The sequence below is a fragment of the Emydura macquarii genome, unplaced genomic scaffold, assembly GCF_026122565.2.
Source record: "Emydura macquarii macquarii isolate MOO-44397 ecotype Brisbane River unplaced genomic scaffold, CSIRO-AGI_Emac_v2 contig_369, whole genome shotgun sequence".
NCBI classification, from domain to species: Eukaryota; Metazoa; Chordata; order Testudines; family Chelidae; genus Emydura; species Emydura macquarii.
This window is the reverse complement of record NW_027130506.1, coordinates 12,476,999-12,491,705: the sequence shown is the minus strand read 5'-3', so window position 1 is coordinate 12,491,705 and position 14,707 is coordinate 12,476,999. Positions and strand designations below refer to the sequence as shown.

General features: G+C 48.3%; 1 long non-coding RNA gene across 1 annotated transcript in view; it reads left to right on the top strand.

The window, feature by feature from the left end:
• The first annotated feature begins 13,556 nt into the window (after positions 1-13,556).
• The window catches only part of LOC137142348 (uncharacterized), a 60,225-nt gene continuing 59,074 nt past the window's right edge, over positions 13,557-14,707 (top strand). Inside the window, exon 1 of the long non-coding RNA XR_010916896.1 lies at positions 13,557-13,738. This is a non-coding gene — a long non-coding RNA (uncharacterized lncRNA). The remainder of the gene's footprint in view (positions 13,739-14,707) is intronic.

Genomic DNA, 14,707 nt, shown 5'->3' with positions numbered 1-14,707 from the left:
ACGGAACTGAAACAAAAAGTAACATTTTGTAAACTAGATAGTGTCTCTCTGTCCCTCTTCCCTGCCTCTCTCTCTCTGAGATTCATGTGACTGTTTGCTGAGTTTAAGAATAGCGGCTGCTACTCCCAGCATTTAACACCTGATCTGTTTCTTTCACTATTTCTTTACCTGTGTAGCTGATTCTGTGCATCAGTCTGTCCCATCTGGAAAACTATTGGGATCCTGGTAGATGAAAGATTGTGTAAATGAATTAAATAATCATTACATTATAGTGTTACTTTTATAATGGTTGAAGTCAGTGCAGGGAGAGAGTAGAAAGCTAAATGGCAAAGTAAGATTGCAAGTAAATTAAGTAAGATTGCTTTAAATTAGCTACTGTCTCTGTCTCTGCCCCAACTTCCCTTGTGTCCTTTTTACCCTACCTTTGTCCTTCTGAGAGTCACTGAGAGTCACTCCCCTGCTCTTCCCACCTTTACGATCCCCTTCTTTAGGTGCTGTGCTTGCTACTCTCAGCTAGACTGTATGCCTGGTATAGATTCCTTTTCCCCCCTTTGAGAAATGTACAGGCTGCATCAGCTTGTGTGATATGCCTTCCCAGCACCTAGACAGGTTCACACAGTCCCACAGGCAGGAGTGAATTTGATGAGGGGTTAAACTTCAGATTTTGTTAGAGAAAAGAGCTGCTTTTAAAAAGAAAATTCAAATTTATTTTAGTTCCTTTTTTCCCCAAACGCTAGTGGTTTGTGAAATTCAAGGATGGGCAATCTGACCCAAAACTACTGGCTCCCCCTTGTCCTTCATCCATCCCTGGAACCAAAGGCATATCACATTTCTGTTTGATCTCTTCTGCCCACATATGCTTTCCCCTCTTCCATCATATCCCATACTTCACCACTTCTCATTGGTGGGGACTCCTCATCACAATGCACACTAGGTGTCCTAGCAGCCCTGAGGAATGATGTTCTGCAGAAACTTGATGCCTTGATGCTGTCTGGAATGTCTCACAACTGAGGGCTTACCTCAGGGCAGACTGTCAGAAATCAGGGCGGACACCCCAAACTGATGATAGAAACCTGAGCCCCCACCATCACCACCACCACACTTAACAGGTTTTTTCGGTGGCATTAAAGATTATATTAACTGTCCTTTTTGGGAAAATGACCAAAATTAGATGAGATGGGCTGGAGCTGTTGTTGTTAAAGTCTGATTCCCATTTCCAAAAAGACAAATAAGATGAATGCATACAAAAGGGGAAAGAAAAGAACAGCAAAGATAGAAAATGCAGCTTCTGTCTCTGATGTTAACTTTCACTTGCAACCTCACTGCTGGAGAAATGCAGGCAGGGTACACAGTCTTATTATTCACTCTGAGACCTCGCAAACTTGTACCAGCATCAGGCTGTTTAGGGGACTTCTTTTAGCTGCCTCTTTGGTCACAGGCTTACAGCAGTGAAGCAAAATAAACAGTTGTGGCTGGCTAAGCCAGTCTCTTATTAAACAGAAGGCAAGAGGGGAAATAATGTGGGGAAGGAAAAGGACACACAAGTTGGGTGAAGAGATGTAAGTGTGTAAGGGGGTCAATTTTATGCATTTGCAAAGGCACCACTAAGATTTTAAAGCTGAAGTCTAACATGCTAGATTTGCCATGTGGTTAAGTGTTATAGCCAATATTAGAATGGCTTTTTATATTGAGTCCAGAGAATGTTAACTTAATATATTTAATGCTAAGGGGTTTTTTCAGGTCAACTTATAGCTTGAAAACTATTTCTCAAATCAGGATACTTGGTTATTCTTAATAACCAACAATTTATTAACTTACCCAGAACAACATCAATATACAATCAACAATTCACCCCTCCAGTGCAGACACAATGAATGTTCTAGGTATGTACTGCGCGCACTTATTCTGACATGCAAGCAAGTGTCAAAGACTAGAGTTGAGGCTCAGCAGTTATGCAAATCACCAGGATTTCTTATTACATTTGTTTACAATTGTTAGCTCTTCAGTACCTAACACATTTACCACCCTTCCAGTATTTCTCCAAGGAGGAAAAATGTACTGGTCTTTAAGGCTCTTTTGAGAATATGGTCCCTGCTATTTGAATGGATTGATCCATGTAGCAAGGCACTGTGGCCTACCTCGGCGCCTGGGCCAGAGGAAGGGTTGCAACGCCCCTGCTGGGCAGAGCAAGGCCCTGCATGCCGAATACCCCAGGAGAAAAGGGGCGGAGCCAGGACAGGAAAGGGAAGCTTAAAAGGCCGGCCTAGGAGGTCAGTCAAGGGGAAGCTGCTGCTGGAGACAGATGTGTCTTCCCCGAGGCTGCAGTCTGGGTGGCTCTGTGGAGCAACCGCCCCACCGACCAGAGCCTCCAAGGCCTGCCTGGGCTGCCGGGCCCTAGTGACTGGGAAGAGCTATCTGAGACCACTGAATGGGAGCAACCCCCCATGGCCGGCCCTGACCTGGGGGAGCTGCCCGAACCTGGTGTACTGGAGGACCCGCTGGGACCCTGTAACCTGGAGGAGCTGACCTCCGCTGATGACCCCGAGGAGTTTCCAGACCTGCTGCTGGTTGACAGTGAGGGACTCATGGGGCTCCCGCTTGCCGTCTACCCCAGTGACCCGGAGGAAGACCCCTGGCTGCAGGTACCTGGGTACAGGGTGGGAGGAAGAAGCCCAGGGACAGCCGAACATAGTTTGGCAGCGGCTGTGGCTGATCCAGTCATTGTGTTGTGGCTGGAGCCCTGCTGAGCCAGTGGCAAACCACTTTGCCACTGACAGAGCCCTGGGCTGGGATGCAGTGGAGTCGGGTGGGCCTGCGTCCCCCTCCCCCCTTCTCTAGCCACCTCGGGAGTGCTTGGCTCCTCTGAACCCGCCTGCCAGAGGATACCAACCTTGCCAGCCCTGCCAGTTGGAAGGCCGGCGGCTGAAACTACTTTGCCTGCCCCGCCCTGCCTAAGGGCCGGGGGCCACCGACTATGAGGGAAGCCCACCCCATTGGGGGCCAGGGCTAAAGATTTATAATCCATGAAGTTTATCCCCGTAGACCAAGGTGCGGTGGCCTTCCTCAGAGCCTGGGCCCCCGGCTGGACCATGCCAACAGTGTACAATCCAAAAGGGACAAATTTGGAATATCAAAAGCAATTGATTACAGTTATGGTTCAAATCTCTCAAGCCAATTTGCCTGGACTCATAAAAGAGGGCATGTTAGTTAAAATTTAAAATATGTCTACTTGAGTTCTTACTTGAGAATATAGACTTAACAACCTTCAGTTATTTATATTAAAGGACAGAAGGAGAAATACAATCCTTGAAATTAAATCTCATTACTTCTTCTTATCCTCTTAAACTTGGGCTGTGGGGAGAATCCAGGGATCTATTGCCCTGGGGATTCTGCAGTTTCTTCATGGGTTTAGTCACCCTTAAGGACCCATTTGGTGACCGCAGTTCTATATATCCTGATTCCAGGGCTCGCTGGAGGCAGCCACCCTCTGATTTCTACTGGCCATTTGCCAACTGAGTGCTCAGATGTCATCTCTCAGTTTCTCTGATGCTTTCATTGGTTATCCATCTAGTAGATGGTGTTGGTGTTTAAGAAATTTCTTCAATCCTTTTCTTACTGGAGGCTTTTTATGTTTAATTTCAAGGATTGTATTTTAGTATCAGTCCATGTTATTAATTGGATTTTCCCCCCTTATTATGTAGTCTCTTTTAATAACTCAAAACTGGGTGTTCTTCTCCATCGATGTTCTGGGACAGAACGGCCCCAAACTCTACGGCCGATGCATCTGTTTTGATGATGAAACTCTAATTAAAAGCTGGACTGTACAGGACTGGTTCCAAACACAGGCGGTGCTTCAGTTCTTGGAATGCAATCTCGCGAACCTGATGGACTATGGACTCCCAGGGTTGATCTTTGGGGAGCAGCCCCATTAGTGGGATGGCAATCGTGGCAAAGTCGGGGATGAATCTCCTGTAATAGCCCACCAGCCCCAGGAACTGCTATACTTGCTTCTTCATTGTGGGTGGTGGGTGGTCCCAGATCACCTGTACTTTTCTGAAGAGGGGGCGTACCTTGCCTCATGCGAGGGTGTACCCGAGGTACATTGTCTCCCTCCAGTCAATCCGCCACTTTTTGGGGTTTGCGGTGAGCACTGCTTCCCAGAGGGTTCTCAGAACGGGTGCCACGTGGTTGAGGTGTTCTTTCCACTGACCACTGTAAATGATGACATTGTCTAAGTATGCAGTGGCATACTCAAGGTGGGGGAGGAGGAGGTGGTCCATTAGCCTGTGGAAGACTGCAGGGGCCCCCATGAAGGCCAAAAGGCATCCTGATGAAATGGTACAGCCCACTGGGAATAGCGAAGGCAGTTTTCTCTCTTCACTCTGGCATCAATGGGATTTGCCAGGATCCCTTGGTTAAGTCAAGGGTGGTTATGTACCGGGCCTTCCCGGGGTGATCAAGCAACTCATCTACCCAGGGCATGGGGTAGGCATCAAACCTGGAGATTGTGTTTACCCTCCGGCAGTCCACACAGAAACGACAGGTGGCAACCAGCTTGGGAACAAGCACAATTGGGCTCCTCCACTCGCTCGAGGACCTCTCAATCACCCCGAGCTCAAACATGGTCCAGACCTCTTTCTCCACTGCTTCTCGCATGTGATGGGGGAATGGGTCAAGTTGTTCCACAGACAACCTCTCCAGGTTAAGTGGTGATGGTGTGGTATGCCCTTGTGGTCTGCCTTGGCAATGCAGTGAAGGTCTGAGAAAGCCTCGACTAGGCAATCAGCCTGTCTCACTTGCTCCTCGGAGAGGGTATCCCCAAGCCAGGGGTGGGGGGAGGAGGTGTCTCGGATTCACTTGGCTGTTGCTGGGCCTCCAGTTCTTATATTAGCTGTTCCTGCTGCTGTAGCTGGGCGGTATGCTGTTGCTGCTGGCTCTCGGCCCACCACTTTATCAGCTTGCCCCACTCCATGGTGAGGGACGACGGGGAAAGTCCACATGCAGGGTGCTCCCCCCCTTACTTCAGGGGGGTGGTTGCCTGCATTCTCCACCACCTGTAATAGTTTGGGGTTGGCCTGAGGTGTCAGCCTTCGAGGGAGGCCACACCGCTTCGCTATGGGCAGGCGGACAGTCAGTAGCCGTGGCCCTCAGTCACGGCGGGGCAGGCAACGAGTCTTTAGTCCTGGCCCTTCCAACAGGGCAGAGCAGGCAAAATACACCGTCTATATGCCCAGGTCCTCAGGCCAGGAGGGGGAGGCAAGACAAACAGAGCAACGGGCTACAGCTTATTGAGACTTAGGATGGCCAGAAAGGAAGGGGTCACAGGCCCACCCAACTCCACTGTGTCCCAGCCCAGGGACCTAACCGTGGCAGGGTGTCCCACCACTGAGTCAGTGGGACTCCTGCCAAAACACACTGATTAGTGGCCCGGCGTGGGCAGAGCCAGACCAAGGCCAGCTATCCCAGGGCCACTTCCTCCACCCCTGTACCCCGGTACCTGTAGCCCATGTCGTAGTCCAGCTCCTGAGGGTAGATGGCAAGGGGCAGCCCCAGCAGGCCCTTGGGGTCACTAGCATCTGGCAGCTCCTCCAAGTCATTCGGGGCAGGCTGCTCCGACAAGTCGCAGGTGGCAGGTAGCTCCTCCAAACCATGGGCCATAGGCAGCCCTTCCCAGTCGCTGGTAGTCACCCGGTAGCTCAGGCAGGCTCTCTAGGCTTCTACCAGGGGGTAACTCGGGTGCCCCTTTAACGGAGTAAGGCTTAAGTCCCAGCCCTGGGAGAGAGAGCCCTCCTTCTCCTCCAGCAGCTTCCACCAAACCAAGCTACAGAGTCTGGCTTTTTATACTTTCTTTACCACCCCTGCACTTCTGGTTTGGAAGTGGTGTGGTACCTGGACCTGCCCACCAGGTGGTGTGCATCAGCCCCTCAGTGTCAGCCTCAGAGGGAGGCCACACCGCTTCGCTAGAGTTACACTTACATTATTACTAATTCCAATTATTGCTAGCCTAATGCAGAAGGACATTAGAGATTGTGAGTGCAGAAAACCTCTCAAGATCAAAAGGGACAATGACATTTCCTATTGGTCAGGGACCTGAATCTTTACTTTTGCAAGAAAAGCCAGGTCCCCAGCTGGTGTAAATCAGCACAGATCCATTGATTTAAATTGATCTATACACCATTTACAACAATTGAAGATCTGGCCCTGTGCATGAAATAAAAAGTTTGCATGAACTTTTGCATATTAAAGCACAGAAAACTAAGGTACCTATGTGCAGTAAATCTTGGAGAATTTTAAAGCCACCAGTACAGATTGTAATTGAAATATCTGGAATCCAAAGCAAAATGAGATAAAAGAAAACTCTAGTGTCTGCAAGGGAGTACAAAATCCAAAGTTTGAGAGAAATATGATGAAGGCAGGTGCTTGTTCAAAAGATTCAAATCACTGAAAATTTTTGCTTGAGACTTTAGTTTGTACTGTAAATAAGAACACCGTGTTAAAAACAGTCTTAATGAAAAGAGGAACTGGTTTGAACTGAAATAAATAGTTAAATGGCCAAAGGAAGTGATTCCAGGAATTGAGTGACATTTTATACCATTTGAAAGTGAGAAAACCCAGTTCATAAACATTCCAGAGGGGTAGCCGTGTTAGTCTGTATACAGCAAAAACAACGAGAGTTCTGTAGCACCTTAAAGACTAACACATTTCTGCAGGCATAAGTTTTCGTGGGCTGCAACCCACTTCGTCAGATGCATGTAGGGGAAACCACAGATAGGAAGTATAGATGTACATCCAACGGTGAGACACATAGCAATGGGGAGGGCAAGTGATAACAAAGTTAATTCAGTTAGGGTAGATGAGGCAAATACTCACCAGCAACCGTAGACCATACAACAGGAACACTAACCCAGGAATCTATCCCTGCAACAAACCCTGTTGCCAACTCTGCCTGCACATCGACTCTAGTGACACCATCACAGGTCCTAACCACATCAGCCACACCATCAGGAGCTCATTCCCCTGCACATCTACTAATGTAATATATGCCATCATGTGCCAGCAATGCCCCTCTGCCATGTACATTGGCCAAACCGGACTCTCACTACGCAAAAAAATAAATGGACACAAATCAGACACCAAAAAATGGTAACATCCATAAAGCAGTTGGAGAACACTTCAATCTCCCAGGACACTCTGTAACTGACTTGAAAGTTCCCATACTTCAACAAAAAAACTTCAAAACCAGACTTCAGCGAGAAACTGCAGAGCTGGAAATCATATGCAAACTTGACACAATCAGACTGGGTCTGAATAGGGACTTGGAATGGTTATCTCATTACAAGAAGTAATTGTCACTGTTCACACATTCTCACCTTCTAATCAACGGTTGTGAATAGGCCCCATCTACCCTAACTGAACTAACTGTTAGCACTTGCCCTTCCCATTGTTATGTTTCTTACCTTTAAATGTGTATATATATACCCCCTATCAGTGGTTTCCACTTCATGCACCTGACGAAGTGGGTTGCAGCCCACGAAAGCTTATGCCCGCAGAAATTTGTTAGTCTTTAAGGTGCTACAGGACTCTCGTTGTTTTAGTTTATAAACAGTTTGTTATAAACTGGAAGAAATCTTGTCATGGTTTGAGCTAAAACCTCATGCCAACTGTATCTATCTCTAACATTATGTCAAATATTGGCTGTTTAAATGAAGCTGAAGTTGAGGTGATGGTGAAGGGGAAATAAATATGATAGTAACTAGGTGACGTGATGTTAAGATTCAGTATCTCAGGACCTATTAGGATTAAAAATCTTTGTCAAACCAATATAAGTGGGTTCAAGACCATTGTGAACTCTTCCAAGTACTGGTTCTGTGTAAATAATCAGAAGAAAAATATGTTGATCTCTGGGATCTTATTATGAAGGTTATTTGACGAAATCCTGCCCCTACTGAAATCAATAGAACTTTACATACAATTTAATCTTTGCCTAAGTATTGTAAAGAATTTTCCTTTCTTAGAATTTTCCTTTCTACAGCCAAATATACAGAAAAATCAAAGGGCACAATCTGCTATAAACTCTGCTGCCTCAGGCAGGGCATAGATATCTACCAGTATGTTTTAATTATATGCATAGAATCAAATTCATCCTTTATTTGTGGTTGAAATCTAGAAAAACAGTGCATTACAGTGGATAATCTTTGGGATTGGGACTTTGGAGATTGGGATACATTTCCTGGCATTGTTACGAACTCTGCTGTGTGACCCTGGACAGACATTTCACCTTTCTTTGCCTGTTTCCCTCCCACCTTTAATCTATTTAGACTGTAAACTCTTCAAGGCAGAGATAGTCTTGCTATGTATTTGTAGAGTGCCTACCGCCATAGAGCCTCTAGGTGCTATTGGAATGCAAATAATAGTTGCACAGAGGTAAGTGAGAACAGAATTTGGCCCTTGCCAGTTTCAAGGTCATTACTGGGTGAAAAACCGCTGCATAACATATGACCGAGCCAATCAGTCTGTGGCTGTCTTGTTGATTATATAACCATATTATTTAAAACACAGTAAAAATATTTGAGGTTTTCCCAGCCAATGTTGCTGAACTTCGTCTGTGGAATGATTGGTCTCGTTGGACTGATTGACTATTGACTCACTTGAACTATTACAGACATACAATAGTGCCTTTCATCTGCAAATTACACATTTCTTTATAAAGGTTAATTAAGTTTTGTGACACCCCGTAACGTAAGGAAGTATTATCCCCATTTACTGATGGGGAAACTGAGACACACAGCAATGAAATGACTTCCCTAAGGTCACAAAGCAAGTTTGTGGCCGAGTCAAGAAGAAATCCCAGAACACCTGACTCCCAGTCTCCCTTCTCTCATTACACCAGTGGTTCCCAGCCTTTTGGGCTTGAGGGACACAAATATCATTTTTACACCCTGAAGGGCCACCAGTCTATCAACTCATAAAAAAAATTTACTGATGTATACACCAGTAAGAACTACAAATCACTACATATTTAAAGTAAACATTTTGATGCTACTATGCTCATTTTTACATTCACTATTTTACACCTACAAATTACTCTCAGTATGTCACACACTCACAGACAAAGCATTAGTGTAGATGAGTGACAGTCACTACACACTGAAGCACATGGCCTAGCAGCTAAGTCATGGTGGGTGGCCTGCTAAGTGCAGGCCAAACCGAAAGGCACTGATTTTTAGAGTCCTGCCCCTCCTCAAGCACGGTGGGTCCTGGTTGCTCCACCGGCAGCTGCCCTCCCCCTCATTGCAGCCAGAAAGAAGGAGTTCAGAGGCTGCCTCCCTCCTCACTGATCTCCCATCCCCCTGGCTGCAGCAGGGAAACTCTACCTATCCCGTAGCCCCACGGGCTCCACCTGGATCCTTAGGCAGTGGCTCCCTTCTGCAGCCAGAGGGATGGAAGATCAGTGCTCCCCTCTCTCTGACCCAGGCAGAGCGCTTTGTTGTGCTCCCTGCTACAGCCAGGGAAAGTCCTGCAGCAACGGGCTCCGCCTGGGTCCTTAGGCAGCGGCTCCATTCTGCAGTGGGAGGGAAGCAGCGGGCTACTCTGAAATACCCCGTGGCCACTTTTGGCCCCCAGGCCACAGGTTGGGAACCACTGCATTATACCGTGCATTTATGCCATAGAATAAAATGTAACCATTTCCACAGCAGTAACATGTGGGCACTGAAACACAAGTAAGCAAGCATCAAATATTCCAGCACACTTAATTTGGAAGCTTCCTATAATAAGCCTATTGGAACACATACAGCAGACAGGTCGAATTACATGGTTACACAAATTTATATGGATTGACGGCATTTTGGAATAAAAGGCTTTGATGTACTCAATTTACATTTAAAAGTACCTAAAACATACACACACACTGTTAAAATCTAACATGAAGTGCTTTTTCTTTTAAATTTCCTTAAGGACCATCAAGAAACACTTTCTACATAGCATGCCAGACATTGGCTTAATAGCATCTATCTGTATGCACAAATTATCTGGTACTGTGTATCTTTGCATAATATTTGCTTTATTTGCAACAAACTGAGTGAGACATCTTATTTTTCAAAGATTAAAAAAGAATCCTTTTAAAAATAATTTGCGTTCAAAACCCACCTCTGTGCCTCAGTTTCCCACTTTAATATGGATTTAATTACACTTGACCTCCTTTATAAAGCACTTTAAAATCTATAAATGAAAATCTCTATATTACAGTGCGTGTATATACACAGAATGAACTCTTTTATAGGGCCAGATTCTGCCCAAGACACAATCAAAGAGAACTGAAATGAGTGGGAGTTGTCTGCATGTATCTGAGGGAAAAATTTGGCCCACAACTAGGGCATTTATAATGAATCCTTCGCTGAAATATCTAGTTAATACTGGAGTGATTTTTCCCTCATATAACTGCTTCACTATAAGCAAAGATTCACTAGAAGGAGAATTGAATAAATGCACTGAAATTCTTCTAGATTCTCTGCCTACTTCACTGTGATTGGAATTTCAGTGTGTCTGAACTCACTATCAGCAGAGATCTACTCTCTATTTTTCCGCTCTAGACAAAATTGACTTTCAGAGACCTCTTTGACAATTCCAACCACTGTCGGAAACCACTATTTGTTCCTTCCTTCCCCATTCAATATCTCATTGAGGAAAAAGTTTGCAGAGGGGACACATTCTGGGTAGCATTTCAATGCCGGAAGTTTCCATTAGATACAGGAATCCACCACAATCTGGAAGAAGGAAGAACTGCAAGGTTACCCCCACTACCCCCCAACATTATATCTGAATTGATACGTTTTGCCTCACTACTGTTTTACAGTTGCTAGATCTTTTCTCTATGCTGATCTTTCCAGACCCTGCTTTACCTCTATTGCTGCGTGTATTATGTTAAACTACAATTGCTTCATGGCAGGCAGCATCTCTTATTCTATCATTAACAATCATGTGATTATCAAACTGTAAGTGTACACAGTGAAAATGTGCCAAACAAATTAATCCTGTTCTCAAAGAGTTTACAAGCTAAGCGCCCGGTTCCTGATTCACTAAAGTCAATAGGAATTTTGCAGGATTGGACCTGTAAGGCATAAATTGAAGTCAGACAGACGACAAACACAGAAGGCCAAACCCTGCTATTTTATTCGTGCAAGTAGCACAGTGTGAGTCTGGCAGAGGCTTTGGCCCAAAGTGTGTTTGTAGTACTTGGAGCAAGGGTACTTATAGTTTCTATGTAACTTCACTGACTATAGTTACAGCAGGATGAATTTGGCCCAGGAACTGTTAGAAATCCTGCCTTATGTTTTTCCATAGGAAATCTTTTTAAATGACTGAATCTGAGCGTAGAGCTAGTGCTGCTGCTGCAATGCACGTGCAAGCCCTGCATACTGGAAGTCCTCAGCCTTTGTATGCAACCAACTGCTCATCAATTTTAAAGGAAGAGCAATTGCACCCTTTCTCTGTAAGTATCTTATGATGAAGAGTTTACTGTATATGCCTCAATGAGACATTTAGAATCTTACTCAAAATTATTTGAAATCTCATTCAAACTGTCAGCTTTGGAACCTGAATAACACATGTGTGATATTCAGTGTATTCATGGCATACTGTGTATGCAAGGTATGTAGTGCGTACATGGATAAATGGTACACCATATGTGCCACAGACACCATTGTATATGTACAGTTCATGAATGTATAGAGTTATGTATATACTGCACAATCCTGGCCTCCTATGAGTGGATAATGGATGCATATTTCTTGACTTAGAATACACACACAGCATATAAATGTTGCGCCAAATGTTACACACACAGGCTGCAGAGCATATTGTGCATGCACAATTTATAGTGTACTCAAGCATGGTATATGCATGGGCGCCAGGTTTGTATAATTTTTGATGGTGCCCAGATCGGGTCCAGGTCCCGCCCTTCACACCTGCCTTCTAAACCTCTGAGGGAGAGGGGGGTGAGCTGGCCAGGCCCATGTGGAAGGGGGGTGGGAGTGGCCACTACACTACTTGGGACAGGAGTGGCTCTTGGCCAGGGCGATGGGCCCACGTGAGAGAGGGCAGGGGAAGAGGTGGGGCCAGAAGGTGGGAATGGCCACCACACTGCATGGGGGCGAGCTGGTGCCAGAGCGGCTCCTGGTCAGCCACTGCGACTGTGTCGGGGGACCAGGCCACCCTGGGCACTGGGGGCCACTGCCCTTTGCTCCTAAATGGCTGAACACCACTGGAGGCTCTGCAGCCGGCCCCCCAGCAACACAGAGATATTGGTGGAGCTGGGCCCACGTTCCTGATTATTGGTGGAACATGGGCACCATGGGCCCATATAACTCGCCACCTATGGGTATATGTACAGTAAATGGGCATACAGTGTATAAACAGTGCATGTACGGTGTGTTGGACATAGCAGGTGCATGTAGCTACCAAGGTTTATGCAACTTTATTTATTTATTGCAGAAGAGAGAAAGTAGCTAATTGTCCTGCACAGACATGCCCTGTCTTCCCCCCCCCCCGGCAGTGGAAGCAGGCTTTAGGTTAGGGATCTGAAGAGAAAGCTGGAGCCAGAGGTGCAGCACCCCCTGCCTTGAAGTGGTTTTCATCACATACAGGGTTTACAGTTTTGTTCGATGGCTCTCAGCTCTCAGCACCCCCGCTATACAAATTGTTGCAGCACCTCTGGCTGGAATCCTGCAACCTGTGCGTAGGGGAGAGGGATGTTGGACCACTGAGGGACTGGGCCAAGAGCATGGGAGGAGGGGGCCGAAGGAAGGAACAGTGAGGGATGCGGATCATTGAACTCGTTAGAGGTCGGGAGTCAGCTCAAGGATTGGGGATTTTTTGGGGGGGAGAGGAACACGCAACTCGGATGCAAGCCTCTCTCCCTGCGTCCCTGCCGCTCCTCTGGCCAGGGAGAAAGGTGTAAAGAGCACCCTACACCTGATCCGCGACGGGGAAGTGCAGCTGCTCTTCTCCCGCTGAAAGCCTGCGGCATGTCGCTCTGATGTCCTAGGTTGCCCTGCTCTTTCCTCAGCGGTGCTTGCGCTCCCGGTTGTGACGCACCAGAGCGGGCTGGCAAAGGAAAGCGCACTAGTGTCCCGCAGCCGGGGCGACACGAACCCGGCGTGCACGCCAGGTGCACAGGGAGGACGGGGCGGAGCCCAGGCAGGCTGCACGGTGGGGACGGCGCAGCGCATACAGGGGGCGCGGTACGCGCATGGACGAGGTGCAGTCCGGTGCGCGCACGGGTTGGGTGCAGGCAAGCTCAGGTGCACCACAGCCGTAATCCGACCCGCGGCTCGCGCCGAGCACCCTCTCTCTGTAGTCTCGGCCCCTCCCACCGCCGCGCGCACCTCCTGGCCACGAGGCAGCGGCGCGCGCTAGGAAGAGGAAGGGGGGGGGGAAGGTAGCGGCCAGGGCGCTGATTGGCTATTCTGAGCCGGGTTCCCCGCCCACCTGGTGTGCGAGCGCGAGAGTTGGAGGGGGCGGGGATTGGTTGCTATGGGAGTGACGTCAAAGAGTGTCGGGGACGGGAGCGGAGAGAGACACGGAAAAGGTCAAACTAAAGGCGAGGAAGAGCGGCGGCTGGAGCGGCGCGAGGCCGGGGCGGGAGCGGGAGCGGCGCTGCACCCCGCCGCCCCGGGGCGTTCCCCGGCCGGCCTCAGCCCCCCTCGCGGGAGGAGCCGGAGCCCCCAGCCCGTCACAGGTAGGGGCGGGGTGAGAGCTCAGCCCCACGGGCCGGCACCGGGCCCGGGCCCCAGGCTCGCGGGGGAGCGGGCAAGGGCCTCGCTCTGCGGCCCGGGCAGGCGGGGAGCCGGGATCTCGGCCCGCCCCCAGTCCAGGGCCCCCGGGGCCAAGCGGGATAAGGAGGGCACCCCCTTCCCTTCTCTGATTCTGGGGGCCCTGCACTGCCCCCCGCCCTGGGACTCTCCGCTGGGGGGAGGGGAAGCACCTCCCTTCCCCCCTTCTCCTCTATTGGGGGAGGGGAAGGGTCTCCCCCCTTTGCCCTGTATTGGGGGAGGCGTGGGAAGGATCTCTCTTCCCTTCCCCCTCCCTGGGTCCAGTATTGGGGGAGGCAGCATGGTAAGGACCTTTTTTCCTCTTCTTCCACCCCCCTTTCCCTGGTGGCCCCGTATCAAGACGGGGGTGGGCAGGGTGAAGAAATGAGGCTACCCAGTGACTGCCCCTGCCCCACTCTTCTGAGAGCTAGATTCTTAAGTGGGATCGGTTGCCCAATAGTGGTCATCCCATTACCCAATAGCTTCCCACTTCCAACATCAGTCTATGTCCCTAAAGGGCAACACCATAGGGTGGGGCACAAGCATCATTCTCCACTCAGGGTGCCACCCCTGGAGCCTTCGGGAAGCAGATGCTAGGGATAAATTGCAGTCTTCCCATAAATGGGGAAAATGCAGGGTCTGTGGCACAAACCATGCAGTGCAAAGAGTGAGTTACCAGGACCATCAGCAGGTAGAGGAAATAGTTGGCCCACAAACTCTACCGCTCAAAGGAGTTAGACCTGAGGCAAAACACGGAGTGCATGTGAAATCACAAGTGTAAAGGAGAACAGATATGGTTTAGAAAGGAGAGATAGTCCTGTAGTTAGGGCCCTAGCCTGAGACTTAGGAGATCTTCCTACTCTGCTACAGACTTTCTGTGTGACAGTCTATCTGTG